The sequence below is a fragment of the Dermacentor albipictus genome, chromosome 3 (genome assembly GCF_038994185.2).
Source record: "Dermacentor albipictus isolate Rhodes 1998 colony chromosome 3, USDA_Dalb.pri_finalv2, whole genome shotgun sequence".
Classification (NCBI taxonomy): domain Eukaryota; kingdom Metazoa; phylum Arthropoda; class Arachnida; order Ixodida; family Ixodidae; genus Dermacentor; species Dermacentor albipictus.
The window spans coordinates 90,491,012-90,512,886 of NC_091823.1; the positions used below are offsets into that span (position 1 = coordinate 90,491,012).

The 21,875-nt window shown below is 47.1% G+C and overlaps 1 protein-coding gene across 1 annotated transcript in view; it reads left to right on the forward strand.

Moving 5' to 3' along the window:
• Positions 1-375: 375 nt before the first annotated feature.
• Positions 376-21,875, forward strand: part of LOC135902950 (hemocyte protein-glutamine gamma-glutamyltransferase-like) — a 49,506-nt gene continuing 28,006 nt past the window's right edge. The window contains exon 1 of the mRNA XM_065433292.2: positions 376-592. The gene's annotated coding sequence lies outside the window, so the exon portion shown is untranslated. The remainder of the gene's footprint in view (positions 593-21,875) is intronic.

Sequence of the window (21,875 nt, forward strand, 5' to 3'; positions counted from 1 at the left end):
CATCCCCAAGCACGTACGGTTTGCACAAATAAATATAAGAAATGTAAACAACAACAACAAAAAAAGCTGCAGTGACGCGCGCAGACCGACGAGCGAATGAATGTGTCTCATTTCCCGCGATGCGCGAAATGCTCGCGAGAAGCGCATATGCAGAGCGTCCAGAAATGGGAGTCCGGAATCTCCTCCTCGCGAAAGTTTGCGAGCGCGCGCGCTTCCGGCGGCGGTCGCTACGTCGTCTTTCCCCTCGTGCGTCCGTGTTTTGCGCAATGCTCCCCGGAACGACAACACCTTGGCCCGAATGACGACGAGCGGACTGGGGTCCCGAGCGCCGCGAGACGCTTCCGCGACCTGTGACGTCGGGGGCGCGATACCGGCGGGTCGCTCATCCCGGGAGCCGCATCGCCACACCCATCGCGTCGCGCACGTGACCGCGGCGCAAGAGAGGGCCCGCCACTTGAAAGAGAGCGCGCTGCGCTTACGCTCCGCACTCGGCGGCAGCGTGCCGGCACGTCCATTCAGCGCGGAGGCGAGCGACCGGCAGCGCAGGCGTCGTCCTTACACCGCGGGAACACCCTTCAGCGCTAACACACAGGTGAGACGCTCCGAAACCCTCCACCGTCCTTGTCGCGTGGCCTCCAACTTTCCCACGTGGGCCCGGGATGCGTTACGCCCGCGAGCTTGTTTGCGCGTGACGGATCGTTAAGTGCACTTGATGCGAATGAATTTTTACTGTTCGTTTGTTTAACCGAAGGAAGTCTATGTGACGAGGACGTGATTTCTGCTGGCTTCGTGCTCACGGTGCCTGTGCGTCGACACTGTGCTTCAGGGTTTTTAGAGCTGGCTAGTGTCGAGGGTAATTTCGTCCCCGAAGAACATACGTTCGCCGTTGATTACACCATTATATGCAAGGAGTTACGCTTCACGCCTCAAAATGTGCACAGTCACTTATATGGAACTTCATGCATGCAAGGACGAGGTCCTGTGCCCGTTACTATACCTTGTGGGATCCCTTGTCCACTTTCTCACAGCGCAGTGATTTAAAAATCCCCAGGAAATAAATGCAGGCTCCGTTATTTGTAGTCTCGACCAGGGGTGCTATAACGTAAAACTATTCCAAACTTTTCTATTCCAATTCTGCAATCAGCCCTCCGAGATTGGTCGCAAACTCTTTTGGACCCCCCTCCCCCCCTTCCCTGTCTGTCACGCGACGTCACGAAAACCGTGACAGCTGCCTTTCTGATATCACATGTACACACTGATTATGAATGATTTGAGAAAACAAGAAAAATATATAGTTATTTCTGATTCCATCCCTTTTAGCCATTAGCCCCCGGCTATTGGTCAAACGTTTTCGGGCTGCACCCACTTCACCTGCCTGTCACGCGACGTCAAAAAACCGCAAAAACTCACCGCGTCAAAGTGACGTGTACGCGTTAAAGACGCATTAATATGCCGAACAAAACTGAATTTTCTCTTGAATAGCTGCAGGGTGTTCCGTTCCAAAAGGAATAAAAGATGGCTGCCACCAATAGCTCAGGCACCGGCGACTCGCACCTGCCGGAGAGCGTGGGTTTATTTGCGTATAATAAAGCTTTTTGCGTGGCCATGTAACGTTTTCGAGCTCTTTCAGCACGTTTACGACCTCATTCTGCCAACTCTTCTTTTCTGAGGATCCGTTTCAGCGTCATTCTTAAACTTCCGTTGCATGCCGCCGCAATTTTCGACCAGCCAGTGCAAACTAAGTAAGGGAAAGCGGACCAATCGCAGACGCCAGCACCACCACCTTCATCCGGTTATCGATTTTCAGTGCACTGGCTCGGCCCCGTCGAATTCCTCTTCATGCTGAGCATGCTAGTCGCCTCTTGTCACCCAATAAGATAAGACAAGCCACTCAGTGTAGGCAAAGTTATTCGTTTTTTAAGCAAACAAAAATGTTCTCCTATGAACGAGGAGAGCGCTTGATTGGTCTGTTCACACAACTCTGCGGGTGACCTCCCCATGCTTGCATCGGCGGTTACGCAAACTTGACGTCAGGAGATGGGAACAAAAACATATTGGAATAGTTTTACGTCATAGGGCCCCAGTGTTGGGCGCTACCTGTCCAGCAGTCCAGGCAAGACTGCTGTGTCATTCCGTCCAGACCAATTCACCTACATAGCTATAGCATGCTAATAAGTTTTCAGCCGCGTGTGTGTCCACTGCTGTCTTCTGTGGTTTACACATACAAGGCGCTGTGAACGCTGCGTCGGCTGTCTTAGAAAATGCAGTACAGAGCCGGGATTTTGTCGAGATCGAAAGATGGAAGACATGCAGAGAAGCACGCAGGGTGAACCAAGGTGACGCCTATTGGTAAAGCTGGCTTCACATCGTTAGGGCAGTGAAGCCGCCACTCTTTTTGCAACTGCTTTGACAAAGTTCACCTATCGAAATTTCGGTTACCCTGCCTGAGGCACCTCTCTCTTGCTGGCTTACCTATCCTTCACCGTTACGTTATGCAGTGTCATTTTAAACGCTGTTTGACGTACGTTATCCTGCATTAAGCATTCTCCTTAAAGTAACATCGATATCATGCTTATGCTTTATAGTTTCACAAATCGTTTCTTTTTAGCCATCATGTTATAAACAGGCGCAATTAGAAAATTTATCACTAGTATACTTGCTCAACTAAGGACGCGCAGCTAAAAACCTTGAGCCGATCATTTAAAATTAATTTTGGTGCACCAAAATTTGAAACATGCTTTAAGCTACACTGCATCGATCGGCTTTATACTTTGGTATCTCTCCTGTCACCATAATGATATTCGTACACAAAATGAAAAGAAAGATAACCAGTTGCAATTGGCGTTTTCTTCCATTGCTTCTTGCCCGAGTTAGCCGATACTACTGTGTTTTGCCCCAGATACGACTTCAACAAACTCGAAATAATTGCAGGTTTGAGCTTCGCACTGTCTGCCCGTGTTGAGCAAAATGCCGTGGCGTTATGGTGTATCGTAGTTTCCAGACTTATATACTGAAGGCTGTCCACGAATCGCAAACGATGGTCTGAGTTCCGCTGCATTTAATTTAATTTAGTTATGCTGGCAGCCCTCTAGGGCCCATACGGGAGAGGGGGGAGTATGGGGAGGGGGGCGGGGGGTTGCACAAGGATATCATTGCGGGAGGGAGTTTCATTCGTTTGTTGTTTTCAGAAAAGAAGATTATTCAAACGCGTCTGTCTGTGTTGTCAAAAACATGAATTGGTCCGGTCTACTACCTCCGAGCTGCCAAACAGGGTCTGCACTTTAAATAGCAAAAATTACTGAAACTTCGAAGCTTAAGTGCGTGCTTCAGTGCTTGCGTTGTTACTGCACTGACAGAAAAGAACTGAGTGAGAAGGAGGAAAAGGAGTGGTCTTAGTCCGGTAGCGACCTTACGACAAAAGGACTTGTCTTCCTCAAGGGCACTTCTTTTGTTTGCTTAAACGTTGACACCGAGTTGGTAGGTCCCTTTCCCATCTTGTCTAATATTTACTTGCAAAGCTATCCATCTATGCAATACAACATCATCTTTCTTTGATATCTATAAGCCAAGACATAATAATTCATGTATGAAACAGTTAGAAACAAACGCGTTTACATGAACTCGCTTGTCAAAAACCCAACAAACAAACAAAACTTCAGTTTCACGAATAGGACCGCTTTTATTTCGTCTTCGGAAACGAAACTAAACCCTGTTTGTGTGGTAACATGTCCTTTTGAAGCGCCATTTTTCCATTATTAAGGTGTCATAGTTTTATAGCTTGTGAGTTATTTTGCCGTAATCTTTATGATGTGCCTTTTTATCACACGCGTGCAAACCTACAAGTGAGCACGACAAAAACTGATACTCTTTGCTTTTGAGAGTGAACCCAATGGAAAATGATAGCCAAAGAGAACTCACGTTTCGTCTAATAAAAGCGTTTTCATAATCTCTTCACAACGCGTTTATGTCATTTACACTGCGTTGACGCCATATTGCGATGCGTATTGAGGCCACTCATTCACAGATGTTCTCTCTGAGAAGTGCTTCGTGCTTGTTATTCTGGGTAACCTTACTCCACGCATACGAAAAAGGTGTGTTTTCCTGTTGCACAAGGCGTTCGAGCGCCTGCAACGTCTCTAGTCCTCTGCGAAGCACGCGCAAAGTGACGTGTCTAATTTTCTCGCCCCGCTTGCGTCGAGCTGCATAACGCGCTCCTGCTGTTACTTCACTCCTGTGCAACTGCCATGGTGCAGTATGTGCTTCTACTAATTGGTCTCCATTGTCTCTGCATAGCCAAGTAACACGTGCGACAGGCATTCCAAACGCTTGCGATCGACTTTTTGAGAACTGCGGCTAACGAACGACGATTAGCATGACGAGCCACAGCTTGCATGAACAACTTTGTTATATGCATGTATCTGTCTTGGAATTGAGAAATTGTAGCGTTTGTTAGCTTAGCACTTGTTTAACATTGCCTTTTTATGCATGATGTGAAAGAATGGGAGGGGAGCAGGGGGAGCTGCCGAGAGGTAGAGGTTAGCATATCTTGCTCGTAACGGAAAACGTATGTTAGAGAGACAGAGAGAGATTTAATGATCAGAGAAACGCTGCAAGGCTGGCCTGGTCTACTGTATCTTAGCCAGCTACTGAGCATAGGCGTAAGAAGGAAGGAAGGGAGAAAAAGAAAGGGAAGATGGCAAGGAAAGAAGAGTAGAGGGACATGAATAAAAAACATGGCAACAATTATTACAGTCGCATATCGAGTTCACTTTCTCTAAAAAAAGCCACATTGGCCTTCATGGTCTGACACACAGAACAATTCGCCTATGGACCTCAAGGTAGACTTTCCGAGAGTGTCCGGTAAAAAATGCCATGAATTTAATCCATGCCTGGTACAAGAATTTTTCGCTCCACTGAGTCATTTTTTGCTGACAGAATAATGCGAATACTTGTGAGTGATCTCGTTAATGAATATCGCCCGTATGGTATTATGCGCAAAAAATATCGTGCTCGCATTGCAGATTATAAGCACATTTACAAAGTCTCGCCATTAACCAAAGTATTGCCAGCGATAGGTAAAGCATGGTGCAGGTTGCGATGGAAAGCAGCAGTTTAACCTTCCGCTGCCGTAGTGTTGTTCTGTGTCTTCCTAAAGCTTCAGTACTATTAAAATATTCGGTTTTCATGTGGTAATCTCGAACACAGAGGAGGGGCTCCCTATCTTGTTGCACTAAGCGGATTTAGTTTTACAGCGACGATGTTAGCCACTGAGCGGTCGGCATTTTTCATGTCCGCGTCCGTTAGCAAAAATGTGGGCCGGTCCTGGCGGCAGAGGAGGGCAGGAGCAGTGGCTGGTACTCCGTAAGGCAGATGCTTCAAGCACCATAACTGACAGCTATAACTGACAGGCTTTTCTCCATTTAAGAAAAAAAAATATTAATGACATGAAGGAAAAAAAAAAGCTGGCAGAACAAAACGCACCCTGAGGATAAATAGCGCGTGTAGCAACGTATCGCTTGACTCGACTCGAAGACGTTTCCCGACAGTGACGGGCGATTCTTCTAGCTGCATTGCGCCACTGAACTCCAGACGTCACCCACGAGAAAGGGCCAAGTACATGTGTTCGCGCACCAGTCCGAGCAATCGCCCGCTTAATTCAAACAGAGTGAGTTGCCTGCGAAACGAGACACGTGGACACTTGAGATGGTTCGAGGAATTCGGGTTCCTGGTTATCCTGTTACGTGATGTTTCCAACACACGAACACGAGGACGACAACCGCCTCCGCAACCCGCCACCGCGCAGGCAGAAACGGATGGCGACGCGGAGCCGCGGAATGCGGTGGCACCGTGCCACCCTCGGCGTCGGGCGCCCGCTCGCGTTGTGGAACTAATCGCGGAGACCAATCTGCTCATTTTCCTCAAACTATACGACACGCTCGGTAGGGGCAAACGTGCTGTCTGTGAGCTCAGACAGCATCCTCGCGAGCCACTGCAGGCAAAGAGACAACGGGAGCCAGCCATGGAGAAAAGCAAGACACTGCCGTTCTTGTGCGAGAACAGGAGACGTTCACTGCAGCCGTCATTAGCGCATGTTTTGGCTTGTTTCTATTTCGTTCTCTTTCGTGAGCTATTCACGTCCTCACCCGAGCGTGCCCGTCTGCGAGTCGTCGTCTGTCAGCGTCAGACAGCGCAATTAGTTACTGCCACCGCGTAATCCGACGCGTTCCCAACCACTTCGTTTGGTCTCAATGATGCCGTGTATACTGCGCAGAGTTGGGACACATCGTTGCACACACGCCATCCTGACGAGCTCGTTACTGTTGAATGCCACTTAATTCATTGACGTTGTGAAGACGGCACGATGCGTTCGCCTTTATGTATAGTCATATTGTACAATCCGCCACGAGCTCGTTCGAACAAGGACGGCCGCATCCGGCAAAATATGCTAATGACATGTCGCGCTTCCTTGAATATAGACAGATGGGCGAATTTTCTTTTTTTTTTCACGTGGGCGAATGCTCCAGCCTCGTCCAGAAAGGAGCTGGGAGCGGTAAGCTTTTCGGCTGGCCAAACTTGCGATGCTGTGCGCTGTCCGCGAGCAGCCACGCTGCGTCCCTGCTGCGCGTCCGGCCCAGCGAAGGCGTCGCGCCGCACTGCCGCCGCGCCCACGGCAGGCCCGGCTGTTCCGCCTACGGGAGCGCACGTTGTCTGACCAGCGAGGGGCGCCCAAGGCGACCCATTAGTCGCGTTGGCCGATGCCTTTGACGACGGTGCGCGGCCGAACGCTCGTCGCGGGCCCGAAACAACCACAGGAGCGCAGGGAGGCCCAGGAATGATAGCTGCGCTGGAGAAGGTCTGGTTCTCCAGCTACGCGGTCACAACAAAGTGAACATAGGGCAGAGTTTATAGGGCACACTTCAAAAAGGGACATTGAAAAAAAAAGCGAATAGAAAAAAAAGCTCGTGTTCTTTAAATCATCGCGAAGCTGCGGGCAACGACGACACTTGAACCATTGGACGGTTTTCCCTGCAGCCTTCAGTGGGCCGTACGTCCCTACTCGAACACCAGTAAAAGGAGGCACGGCCTGCGCGCTCTGACAGCGTAACATATTGAACGCAATTACAAGTCGTCTCTGCTAAGGCTAAACACACAAATTAAGTAAGCGTTGCCAAGAGTCATGTTTTCCTGGGCACCTCTATCGATCCACAAATTCGAATGCAAGTGGTATACAGTGCATATTTGGGCTTTCCTTTTTTTTCTTCGTGTATCATTTATGCTATCCAATGTGTCTCATTGTTTCTTTTTTTTACCATTTTTCACCACCGACAAGTACTCAGCATTTCTAGCGGATATGAAAGCCCTCATCGTCAATGAGGCTGTCGCCTCATTGACGATGAGGCTTAAGAACGATAACCTAAGAACGATAAGAACGATAACCTAAGAACGATAAGGGCACCTTATGCCGCTAAAAACGCAATAATTGTTCGTACACTGACTTAGGCTAGCAAGATGACATTGTCGATGCATGTCGCATTAAACAGTCTAGTTTCGTGATAAACTGACAAGTTCCGTACTCGAAGCAACATTTTTGTCGAGCAATGCGATCTATGGAATATCAGTACTGCTACCAAAGGAGCGAGACATTTACTGCCTAATCACGGCTCAGACAGCACACAGCATGGTACCGTGAATAACGGCTGTGCTAGCAACTCATTCTTGCGAGAGAAACTGTCTGTCCTATTTCGAGATTTTCAACAGTTCGTGTGCTCCAAGATGGAGTACGTTCCCTCTGATTGGGCCCTAGCACAGTAAATGTACTTCATCGTGGAGATCAGGGCCTCTTGAAGATCAATTACGATTATGAAATAAAAAGTTTCCAGAACTCTGTTGTTTTCAGAGCGTATATTGTAATCATGCAGCGCCCCCAGACGACACTCAATCGAGTATAACGTGCCGCAGCTCGACATCACAACGTATACAGTCCACAGGACCTCAGCTCACGCGTAGCCCTCCCTGGACTTTTTCGTCTTCATTCAGCTTATTTTTCTATTTTTGCTTCATAACTGCTCACGTCATCATTTTAGCGACTGCTTAACATTCGATGTGCGTTGATATCAGCCTACGCCCTTTGGTGGAATGACGACGCGCAATTTTCCCCCTACACGCGCATCTTGGTTCTCGGCGCGAAGTGAAAATGAGTGTGGTAGATCCCGTCAAGCAAGAAAGTCATCGTTCAGCATTGTTGCAGACGTCCTGGGCTGCGTAATACTCAGTATGCCAGAAGGTGCCGTTGTGTCGCGAACGAACTACGAACGTTATCATATACTGCACTCGCAGCGCGCGATTGCTACTCTGTGCACATGTCACTGTTGCGCAATGAGTCTACAACGTGCCTGGCGCTACAAGCAAAGGTTTGGTTTGCGACTCCTGTACTCGAGTACAATTCGCCTCACTGCTGCAGAATCGGTGGCTGGAGCGAAAAGAGGCTAGTGCGATTCTCGGTCGTTTTCCCAAACGACGTGTATATGTATAGGCAGGAAACGGCGCTTCGCCCACGCTGCCCAGACCGCCAAGACAGCGCATTGTTGTTTACTCACGTAAGGTCCTGTCATGTCTAGAGAGAGAGAGAGAGAGAGAGAGAGAGAGAGATGAAGAGGAAAGACAGGGAGGTTAACCAGATATTAGTCTCCACTTTGTATACCCTACACTGGGGTTGGGAGATAGGGGCTAGAAGGAGGACAGAAAAGAAAGGGTTAAAAAAAACGAAAAAAAAATTCCACACACAGAGACGCCCACACGAAGGGCGTTGCAGTTACTGTCATGTCTACATGCTGCTTCCGCATATAAGGCGGGGTTCCTAGATGTGACCTTCGACATGTTTGCTTTTGACGGTGAAATAACGGCTGGCAGCCCCACGCATGGTCGCAGGCGTCTCAAACGGCAACGGGCACATATGTTCCGGTGCCTGAATGCTGTTCGCTCAATTATTTCTTTATTAACACACGGCAAGCGACAGAACGGCTTTGCGCCAAAGTACTAATCGCACTGATCGCCGAACTGCTAATTACCCTGCTCATTTAACACGTGCTAATTGAGCCGAGTAGTTTTGATGTTCGAAACGGACAGCGTCCGCGCGGAACAACAAACGTAGAATAAAATGTACATATAGGTTGAAGAACTTGTACCACTGTTGTAGCCGAATTCTGTTTCTATGCATGAATGAACGGCACTGGATGGGTGTGATCAAACGACACCTCTTTATCTGTGCCCGATCTTGTACTTTGTTTTTTACCACGAAGACAGACAGGCAGAAGCAGCAGAATAGTTAGCCATTCGAGCATGAAACTCGGCCCATCTGAAATTTAACGCTCGAAAGTTCGTGTGCTTAAGCAGCACTTTATTCTAAAAAAGGAGCGAAAAATGGGCCGCGTATAACGCAGTGAGTCAACTTGCTTGATTATCTATCTTTCATATCATTACCCTATCGCGAATGGCCGATCTTCGTGATTTTGTACGCGGACCACCGCTCGGATCATTGGCAAAGTACGCAAAGAAATCGGAATCGAGTTGTTACATTATCCCTGTCTTGGTCTCCGTAGAAAAATTTAACAGGTTCTTTTTAAGCGTGTTCAATCACGTTGTTATCTTCTAAAGCGAAGGTTTTTTTGCCTAAACCACCCCGGGCATTTGTCCATAAGTCGATTTCATGCCGAGCAAGATGGGAAGATCCTGGAGATGGTTTAATCAAAACTGGGTCGATCCCCGGGACTGTGCAATAGAGGTGGTGACTTGGTGGGCCGATCCTTACACTAGTGCACAGTATCTGTCCACGCAAAGGTTTTGATGTGGCTCGTATATAACTGGAGTCGATTCTGCGAACTGTGCAAGCCTGATCATCATGATAATGCTATCGCGTTACAGTCGCTTAGATGCAGCACGTGGGCATAGCTTCCTGGCCTCATCCTCCGAGTTTGGCACCGATGTTCGGCCGAGCAGGTGAAGCGGGGGGTCGCCCACACAGCTGTGGTGCGGAGAGGAAAAACACGAACATGTACAAGACGAATTACTTCTTTCTCGCCGGATAGACTAAGCGGGAGCTCTCCGCGGTCGCATTGGCCGTGTGGTTGGCTTGATGATTCATCACGTGTTCGTCAGAGGTGTTGAAGTGTTAAACATGCACCGCTAGATTTAATCCTTCTCTATTCATACACCTCTTTTCACATTGCTTCTTTCAGCACTCGCAAAAGGTCGCATTTGCCTGCAAGTAATCGGCGCATCCACGTCGCATACCTTGGTGCCATGTGAACTTGTGTTTGCGTTGTAGCAAAAAGTGCAAACAATTGACTAAGTTGTAAATAAAGTGCAACTGCACACATCATGTGTCTCTTTGCACAGTACTTACTTGAACCGATTAAGAAAGCTTCGTTTGATGCAGATTCCAACAAGTGCGTTGGATCTCCCGTAATGACCTTTTTCTTCTTTTTTTTACCGTACTGGCGGAGCGAGGATCGTTGCGACCGAAAATAGCCGGCGTCGATTGTTAGCACAAAACTCGGCGGACGTGCCGCAGTGGCTTTCGTGTTTGCCCGTGGTCTGACTAACGCACCGTCCCGCCTTGTAGACGAGTGCTCTTGAGACAGACCACTTCCGACGGCGCGTCGGATTACCCGCGAGCCGTTGTTTGAACAGTGCGCGTGCCCAGCGGCGCCCCGTCTGCGGCGGCTTGCGCAAAAAAGGATGCGCGTTCATTCTTTCGCGAGCAACGCGGTGTGGCCCACGCGCAGTTTGCGCCGCCTGCTTCTGCGGGGGAGACCCTTCTCGCATCGTCACGGCACCAAGCCCGCTCGTTGCGCTATTAAGGGTATTGCGAGAGTACCGAGAAAAAAACAACTTCCCGCAACGTTCGGTCTATCTTGACAGCGTGCTATTGAAATGGACGGTTTTATAATACTGGCCGCGTGACTGCAATCTGTCGTACTGCGGAGGCAAAGAAATTGCGTTTTTCGCGCCCCACCCAGCCGCTAAAGTGCATGGTTCCATGTTAGAGATTCGAGCCAGCGCTGCCGATACCAGCCAAGAGGAAAGGAAAAACGCTTGGCGACAGCGCAACCTCGGTTCATTATCCTTAACAAGCCGAGTAGTCTACACTCCAGAAAACGTCGTTACCCTGCTGGGTCGTATACCTGCACAAACCGGCCGGATCGAGCGGCAACGTCGCGGCTACCCAAACGCCTCGCAAGCCCCGAGGCTGATGTGGTGACACCCCATTGAATGCCATTATGATACATCCGCTATTGCATCCTGAAACGTCGCTTACACTTTCAGACCCAGCGTATTAACTTCGACCTCACGTCTAATGAATCTAAGGCAAATAAAGAGAGACCTGCAGGTGCGCTACAATTTTACCTTGAAAGAAAAGAAAGCAGAATAAAGAAGACAAGAGGCATTCGAATATACAGATTATGTATTTTGTGCAATTATACACAAAACATACCCGGCACTACATACTATCGCCGTCAAAATGAAACGTGAACACAAAAAGATTAAATTCTCGAGTATTACGGGCCCGAACCCTGGCACGATCATTGAAATTCTGGGATGTTACGTGCCAAAACCCCGATTTGATTATAAGGAACACCGTAGTGAGGGGAGGGGGGGGGGAGGCACTCTAGATTAATTTTGACCACCTGCGGTTCTTTAACGTGTACCCAATGCAATGCACGGTGCACGGGCGTTATTACATTTTGCACTCATCGAAATGCGCCCGTCACGGCCGGAATTTGATCCCGTGCTTAGCAGCGCAATGCCATAGCCGCTAAGCAACCACGACAGGTCGTATCATTACAAGGCACGCCGTAGTGGGGACCCCTAATTAATTTTGACCACGTGGGGTTCTTGAGTGTGCGCCTAAATCTAAGTACAGGAGCGTTCTCGCATTTCAGCCCCATCGAAATGCGACCGCTGCGGCCGGAATGAAACACACAACTAAGCAGCGCCACGCCCACTTAGCTACCGCGGCGGGGGGAGGATAAAACGCGTACAGTGGCGCGCGTAGTCAGAGCATAACTGAAGGTACACGGTGCATGCTGTCTGCAAGTCTTCACCACAGGCAGGCGCGCACATCTGGCATGGCTGCAGGGGGGCTCGAATGCTCGCCTTACCGCAATAGGTTTGCTTCTGTTTTCTTTTATTTTCTTTGATTTCAAAGCAAGAAAATGAAAAGAAAACGGAAGTAATATTGGTGAGCATCCTCGCGCAGTGCGGCCAAACCGGATGTGTGCGCTCTCATGTTAGCATAACTGTTAGCATAACTGTTAGCACAACTGTTAGCATGACTGTTAGCATGACTGTTAGCATGACTGAACGTACTGCGTACCTTCATTTATGCTTTGACCATGCGCGGCACTGTTCGCGTTTCATATAGAGAAAATAGGCAATGATATGTTTTTGGAGAATTTCGTAGTGGTCTCCACGAAACTCGAATTTTTTACTGCGCACGAAAGGAATAAAAAAACAAAACAAACCAAGATAGCTTGAGTGTCTGTCAGTGTGGCTTGGATGTAATTTCTAAATTAGAAGCAACGTCGCCAGTGAATGTCGGATCCTTGTAGAAGACTGGGCATGTTCGCTAGTGGTGAGACATATGCGCGCACCGATTGCAATCACGTGAAAACGTAATGCGACGACCAGGATATAAACCGACCACCATCAGACGCTTCATGCTCTTCATATCGTCAGGACATAAACGAAGAAGTCTGGGGCGCATGCAATTACGGGTTGAAAATTTGAAAATGTTATCCCACCCTCAATCAATGGCTGATTGTATTCACCAGAAACTACGTTAATCATTTATGGGAAAAAATAATACGAAAGCGTGTACTCTTCTCTGCTGTGACGAATAAGCTCGTAGTAATTGGCCTTTATCGCCTCGGAGCACGCAATAACACTATGCGCACGTGTTGGGAATAATTACATGGTGCGCAGCGAAGCGTTGCTAGGCTCGATGCCGTCCTCCCTGCGGCTGGCCAGGCAAGTGGAGGCTAGTGACTTTGCAACGTGCGAAGAACGCCCAAAGTCAGTCTGGCACCCGCTGCCGGCACGCGGTGGCGCCTCGCTAATTTATGCGAGAGGGTATAATTGACCCTTTCCGTCTCTAGGCCACGCTCGGCAAACAAGGCGATTGTTTGTGCGCGCGGTGACCATGACCCCTGCGAAGGGCGCACACGTGTTTCACTGTGCATAGGCACCGGGCTTTATAGGTTTACTTGTGGCCACCCAGAGCTTCCGTAAGCCTTTTATTTTTTTTTATTTTGCTGTTGTAAACAATGTTTCGATTAATTTTTTGTTGCTACAAGAGGGGACTATTAAGCAATCCCCGATCCAAAGAAATTTGTGGAATGCGCTAAGAACTGTATATCATATTGACCGCAAATAAAGACGGGGAAAGCGGAAGAGAACACAAGAACAACACCGCCCGTGTGGTTTTTGTGTTCTCTTCCGCTGACCCCGTCTTTATTTGCGGTCAATATGATATGCAGTAAACACCAACTAGGCCAAGTTCTTCTGGCGCTAAAAACTATATAGTTGTAGCTGGCAGAAAATAAGCAGGGGGTACGCGAAAGTGCGAAGCTTTCGAATAACAAATCGAATAATCTTTAATTCGATTCGTTCATCGAATCGAATAGTCAATATTTGTAAATGAGAATATTTTTCGTATACAGTTCGAATATTTGTGAACGCCAGCTGAGCCCAAATAAACATAAAATTTGAGCATAAGTAGGGTAAGTTTTCAACCCTGCGGGTATAAAGCTTGTATAGCTTGGATAGTGGAGGAGCCTTCTGCCAATCACTAGGTAGTTTTGCAGTTAACAGTGAACATCAAAACAGTACAATGACAAAATGAGTGGCAATTTCTGCATAATGGCGAACAAATGCATTAGATATGTTGTCTGCATGGACCACAAGATGATTTTGTCTCCAAGTTCAAAATCATTGAAACTTCCCCAGAATTAGCGTCAGAAGTTAACGTCAGTAGGTTGATACACTCTCTGAAGAAGTGTAATAAAATTTGTCGTAGCAAAGACGCCATGAAAAAAGTTGTTAAAGTGCTACCCCATGACTTTTACATCTGTAACTGTTTTTCCATTAACTAAGATCTATGATACCTGCATGCCTCTTGGAGGCGCTTAGGAAGTTCCAGAGCTTAATCGAGTCGTTTTTAAAAAAACATTTGGTAGGGTTAAGTAGAATTCCTTTGATTCGTGTAAGGCGCGTACGAAATTTATTTTAAGCTCATGAATAACAACGGATCGTGGGTTACTCTTTTTCAATTGTTTTAATTTGCGTTTTCAATGGATAATCTTACGCGTAATCCAAGGTGTGCTTTTAGAAATCTTTTTTACATTGGGTCGGTACGAAAGTGTTTATGCAGTGATGGCACATTTCAGTAAATCGGTTCCGATTCTTCTGGCGCTATTCGATTAGTATTCTATTCAGTATCAAAAGTCACTATTCGCACGCCCCTAAAAATATACAGTCCTTCATATGTAGTTGGCAAGAATGCTCAACGTTCTCTAAGCATTTGAAATGTCTGCTCGGGAAAAATTGCTTTTCTACTCAGCATGTGCAGATAAATGTGGGCTTATTTCCAGAGCTAGAAAACCTTCCAGTGCCTTCGCGGCATTTTGGTAGGTTGAGCGAGAGAAATTGATTTACAGAAAGGGCAGAGAGGTTGGCCCGCGCTATAACTTGCCCAGGCTGCTACTCCGCACTGGGGCCAAAGGGACGGTGAAAAAAAAGGAATGATGAATGATGATGATAAGAGAGGGACGTGTGTATACGCAAGTTCACTACGTTGCGGCATCTCTAAAGCTGTGCGTCTAGCCCGCTGACATATATATATATATATAATCACGGCTTGTAATCACAGCTGCGCTGCTTGCGTCAGGCGAAGCACCCAAAAGAAACTCTATCGGATTGCGGTCTTTTATAGGCATGTGCGATCGAACAGACCTGCAGCTTCTGTTGTTCTCGCGAGTACGCAGGACAAATACAAAACAGGCGTGCAAGCGTTTCTGGCACCCGACAGTGTTCGCGTTTTTGGAGTGTAAGGTCTCAATCGTCCGTCTTACTTGCTTGTCCTGTTGTTAGGTGGCCTGCTGCTGATTAATTGGCATGGTGTACCATCCGAAACATACAAAGGGTCTATGAGACACGGCTTAGAGGAGAGCTCCGGTTGACGTCCGGTTGACCCCCTCGGGTTCTAGTTTAAGGTGTACCCAATGTTCACTACAGAAGCGTTTTTCCCCATTGAAAAGCATTCGTTGCAGCTGGGAATTGAACGTACAAGCTCGTGCTAAGCAGGAGCATGTCATAGCCACCGAGTCTCAGCAGCAGATGACCTGCCGGTATCTGTGACTGTAACGTACAGAGTGATGCATGGAGAGATGTTAACTGTTCTGGGCAGACACACCGATCTGACCAGCGCTGCCGCATCGTTGCAGCTGGGCGAACGTATGATGCATAGGCGAGTTTTCTCTGGGGACGCAAAATGCGAAGCGGAGCTTTAGGTCGAAGTACCGTGCGGCATATATGGAGAAGTTACGGCTCTTCTGTAACCTCGTTGTTTTTTTTACCATCACCATGGTTGCTCTCTGAGATGGATGATATTATGCGTCAGATACAATGCGGTTTCATCTCTTCAACGGAGCTGGAAATCATTTGGTGCGTGTAGCGAGACTTCAATACTTCCTTTACGCATTATCTGACCTGAAGAAGCAAATGAGGCGTCGACAACGTTTTGGTGACTCCAGGAAGAGAAATTTCGCTCACCATGGCGCCATTCACTGCAAACCAAAGCGGAGACATGCTCGAACGCGCTATAACATCGCTAAACATCACGTTAGTAGGGCAGGTATGAAGCTGACAAGCCGTGGTATAGCTTAGTGGCTACGGCGTAGCGCTTCTGAGCTCGAGGTCGTGTGTTAGAATCCGGCCGTGACCTCGTGTATTGACACTTAAATGCACGTTAACGAAGCCCAGCTGGTCAAAATTATTCCAGCCCGCCCCCCCTCCTCATATACGGTGTGCCTAATAATTAGATCAATGTTTTGGGCGCGTAAAACCCCATAATTAAATTTTTATTTAACATGTATGAAACTGGAATACGTTTTTCGTGCACCGCGTATGTAACTATAAGTGCCGCGGTAATTTAGAAGACCACCTTTTGAAAAGCGCGAACAGGCATAAACAGATCAACTTCCTCTGCCATACTTTGTTCTTACGGAGCCACGCTTCGGGTTATGACGGTGCTGCTGCAAGCTGGGCTTCGCCCACGGCGCCTTACCAGCTGTAGCACCGCTGGCGACCGGGTTTGCGTGCAAGAGCCTTGACAAAGGCCGGCAGATTTAGACACATTATTAGAGGGGCGCTGCGCGCCGATATACCCCATTACGAGACGAGTGCGAGAGCGGACAAGCCTCATCAGAGTATCTAGGCCACGAAGCGGTGTGCCGTAAGGAGCACGTGGCAATGCGGCGCATGAGAAACACGCCGTGTTCGCTCAAAATAAACCGCCCCCTCCAGCAGCAGCAGCCACCCGTGCATGCGGCTGAGAAGCCCTATGGGAGGGCCTCTTTTTATAAACCTGGTTACTGGTCCTCTTGCGAGGTTAGGCGCCATGCGCACCTCTCCTACGTAGCGAGTTATCACTTGGCACGTCGAACTAAAACAGCACGCTACACGAGACGGTTGCAAGAAAGAAATTCGTGGAACTTGTATTCGTGAATACGGCCTTGCAACTCGGTTCATCCCCGCTACCACTGTATCCCTTCCGGGACCTCCATTTCTTTTTTTTCTCTCTACCCTCCCCCCCCCCCTCCCCCGCTTTTTCTCTTTTGCCGTAGAGGTTAAAAACGTTCGACCTGTATTATTTGCTTGTTTCCAAGCCTCAGTGGGGAAAAAAAGTGCCTGATATCCCTGGGGGTAATGACACTCACATGCCACGCTTGACACAACAATCATTTTATCTCTTCCCAACTACACCCAGTGAAGTTCGAGCAACAATTATGAATCTTAAAAATTGCAGTCCTGGTTTAGATACCATATGCTCGTATCATATCAAAGAAATTGTTGACAGCATATGTGAAGCTTGCAGTCACGTTGTCAATTTAATCTTTAAAACTGCCATTTCTCCTAGTGACTTGAAAAAGTCGAAAATAATTCCTGTGCACAAAAAAGGAGACGTCACCTTACTAGCAAACTACGGGCCCATATCCATCTTGCCGTGCTTCAGGAAAGTAATAGAAAAACTATTAGTACAGCGCCTATCTAATTACTTGGATAAGTTCCAATTATTAACACCAAGACAGTTTGGTTTTCGTGCTGGATATTCTACTAACCTAGCTTTAATCACCCTCACTGACAAGATCAAAGCGGAAATTGATGGGGGCAGATTCGTAGGATCTGTATTTATCGACTACTCGAAAGCATTCGATTCCATTAATCACAACATTCTCTTTACTAAACTCGGCGCATATGGCATAACAGGTCCATCTTTGGAACTACTGCGCAGCTATTTATACGACAGACAGCAACAGGTTTGCATTTCAGGAGTGCTGTCTGACACAAAAATAATTAACACTGGCGTTCCACAGGGGTCCATACTCGGTCCCCTCTTATTTCTAATCTTCATTAATGATTTCCCAAACTGCCTAACTTCTACAGAATGTCTTTTGTACGCGGACGACACCACTATTTACGCCTCACATAACGACATCTTTACGCTAACTGAGCTTTTAAATGATGAACTAAATAATGTCAGTAGTTGGTGTAAAAAAAAATAAATTGCTAATTAACCCTCAGAAAACAAAGTTTGTGGTTTTTAGTTCACACAGTAAACCTCGACATAACCTTCTACCACTGTACATAGCTTCTCACCCAATATTTCCATCTAATGAGTGCTCATTTTTAGGTGTTCAATTAGACTCCTTTCTAAAATTTAATTTGCATGTCAACTTCATAAAAAAGAAAGCTGCCTATGGAATCAGGGTGCTTTTAAAGGCCAGACAGTACTTTCAAAAGCACACTTTCCTGACACTGTATTATGCCTTCATTTATAGCCATTTAAATTACTGCATCAGTTCTTGGGGTCTTACATATCGCTGTCATATAGCTCCCTTGCAGCACATCCAAAATAACGCTGTCCGTATCATCGCTTCAGCTCCTTATAACGCTCATGTTACCCCCATGTTCACTGAGTTACGTATCCTGACAATAAATAAAATTATCTGGTACAACCACAGCATCGTTATTTACCGCCTTCTTCATAACCCACAATTACATTATGTCATTGGCAGGAATAGTCTTGCTAATCCTAACACTACCAGGTTCTCTTTACAAAATAACCTTTTACTTCCAAAATCGCGCAGCAACTATGGCAAACTAACTGTTGGTTTTGCTAGTGTGAAAATGTGGAATAATTTACCTACTCACGTGAAATCCTCACCTACATTATCATCATACCAACGTTCACTGAGAGCTTATATTAATACCCTGTAAACTGTATCTATTCTTTGAAGCATGTTTATGCTGCTTATTGATGTAATTTATTTTTTGTTGTGGTGTGTTGCCATAGGTTACATTACTTTAACACTGTAGAAATTGGGTAATTCATTCTTTGTTTATAACCGCAACTGACGCCTTTTTATTTATATATTATTATGTAACTAAGAACAAGAGGTCCCGCTGCAGTTTATAACTGTGGGACCTCTTTCTGTATAACTTCTACTGCATATATGTGCCACTAATGAATGAAGCAATAAAACTTGAAAACTTGAAACTTGAAAACTTCAGAAGAAAAATACCTTTTAAAGAATGCCACACTTGGACAGGAAGTTAGACTCAACCACAGCATCTGCTGAATTGCACCAGATATTGGTGAATCTATGAATGAATTCGGGGGGTTTTACGTGTCAAAATCACAATTTGGTTATGAGGCACGTCGTAGTGGGGACTCCGGTTTAATTTTGATTATCAGGGGATCTTTAAACGTGCCCTCAATGCATGGGACACGGGCCTTTTATGCATTTCGCCGGGATTCGCGCTTAGCAGCGAAGCACCATAGCCGCTAAGTCACCGCGGCGGATCAGACATTCGTTCTGAGACCTGCCGGAGATAAAAGCACGTTACGGATTCCAGAGTTGAAAACTCCTGGACAGTCAAAATAAAACAACTGGGATAACGCACTGCCAGTCACTTGAGACCTCCGATTGGAGAGGACATCATTATTAAACCACTCTACAAATAGATGAAATTTCAACCTTGCTGTACAGACACGACATACGATTGTAAGGGACTTTGCGTATTGAGGACAAGGTTGCCTAACCACCAGTAATTAAAAGACGGCACTCGGCAGCTACGTGGCGGCTACACTTGCGGTTCGTCATATTTAAACGTGGTGTCAATAGCATGTATGCCTTGAAAGAGCAATTTGTTTCAATCAACGATTAGGGTCGTTACAAGTGTCAGCTGCCGAATGAGGTTAAACAGCCGGATGCAATTATAAACCAGTCTACTCTGCTCATTTGACCCCCTTTGCCTACCGAATTAAGCACAGCAGCCCCCTCAAGTACCCCTTTGAATACAATTAACAACACTTTCATACGCCTTGCTTATGGAGTGAAAACAAGTCGCAAATTGCGGTGGAGACGCGCATGTGCAAAAGGATTCGTTCTGCATGGGTGCAGATGCACTCGAAAGAACCGTCGTACGTGAGACTGAGGCAAATAAACAAAAGATAGTGAAAAAGATAACGAAATGACAGAAGGAAGGCACAGCTCATAAGAGCACAGAGGAGTGCTTGCTATACATACACTCGAAAAACTAAGCATTTAAACGCGACGCATAACCATATATGTGCAAGATATAACTGTAGCGGCATGACCGAGATGGGGGAATTGTAGCTGCTCAGCCCTACGTTTGCTGCGACGTGGCCCTGCCTCATGGATGCGCAATTAAACAGGACTGTCAGCGTTCTTTATAAAACTAAAATGTAGAAAAGAGCATGCCTTGGTCTCGCGTATACTTTGAGGAAACTAGGAACCACGACGGCTAACAAGCCAATGAGCCCCAACAGGCCGTTGGCAAAAGATAGGCGGGCACAACTTCCCACAAAGGACTAAACGGCTTCCATTAAAACCATCCACGAAGACATGAACAACCTAGGATTCCTTAAGGGGCATCCTCGAATGCGATCATGCTTGAGGCAATTGGAGCTTCTTTTTTTTTAATAGTGACATTACAAACCAAACCAAATCAAATCCAAACATCAAGCTCATAGGCAGTGCGAAAGAGCTCGCTGGGTCGCACCATCTAGTATTTAACCTGGGAGCGATGGAAAGCACTTCACTGGAAGAACAGAGCTACGCTGGTCAGGATCGCCTGGATGTCTACTGTGTGTGTATTTCTAGAACATCTCCTGCTGACCAAGAGTGCTGGTCAGCCAAGACAGCGGCCTTTAGCTACCCGGGCTAAGTGAAGCTGCACGGGTCGACGCTGTTTATTTAGGATGTCTAGCCACATGAAGGGCATGAAACATATAATAATAATGGCGTTCCTAAAATAAACCACCGCGTTGCTTGCCCCTTACGTTTGGAGCCAGCACGAAGAAACGGAAACATCGGGGCAAGGCGAAAAGAACTCTGCTGCACAAGAGAGCGAAGAAACTGTAAAAAAAAAAAAAATGACGACAAAGAATAGACTCGTTACTTCTCGTTCCAAAAATTCCTTCCTGCAAATTCCCCGCAAGATAAGAACACGTTGGAGGCTTTCTTTTTTCCTTCTTGTTCTTCGTCTTCTTTTTCCTAAGCCCATAGACGAGACTTTCAGGTCACGTACCAATAAACGACCACTGTTTTCCTTGGATGGCTGCCATGTTGCGTAATTTGTGGCCGAGGTTTGACCCCTATGGCCCAGTGAGAGAGAGAGAGAGAGAGAGCAAATGATAAATGAAAGGTAGGGAGGTTAACCAGGACTGAGCCCGGTTGGCTACCCTACACTGGGGAAAGGGAAATGGGGACGGAAAGATTAAAGAAAGAAGAGAAAGTCCACCGGGGATATCGTCCAGTCACTCAGTCCGTATTACAGACGCTCACTCAATCCTGTATCTTTCAAATATCGCAGCAGCGCTTTTGTGGCCTTTTGTAGCTGCGATATACGAGGCCATGGTCCCAAGATCTTGTTCAAGGTGAACGGTTTGCTACCTAACTTGTTGAGAGCTGTGCAGAGATCTTGTCTTTCATTTTCAAATGATGGGCAGTAGCACAGTAGATGGTCGATAGTTTCTTCGACACCGCAGGCATTGCACTCGGCGCTATCAGCCATGCCAATCAAAAACGTATATGCATTCGTGAATGCGACGCCCAAGCGTAAGCGGCACAACATTGTTTCCTCATTACGCGGAAGGCCTGGTAACAGCCGCAGTTGCATAGATGGATCGAGGGAATGCAATCGATGTTGAGTGAAATCAGGTGTGTGCCACTTCTCCAATGTCATACGGTGCGCTAGCTTGCCTAAGTGTTGGGCTGCGTCAGTACGCGATAAAGGTATAGAAACAAGGGTTGCTCCTTCGTGTGCTTTCTTAGCAGCGTCGTCAGCGAGGTCGTTGCCGGAGATACCGCAATGGCCAGGCAGCCACTGAAACACGACGTCGTGCCCTTTAGCAATCATGTGATGGTGAAGTTCTCGTATCTCCGATACGAGTTGTTCACAGGACCCGCGACGAAGAGATGACAGAAGACATTGTAAGGCCGCCTTTGAATCACAGAATATTGCCCACCGATTAGCCGGTTGGTTGCTAATATAATCAATGGCACCTC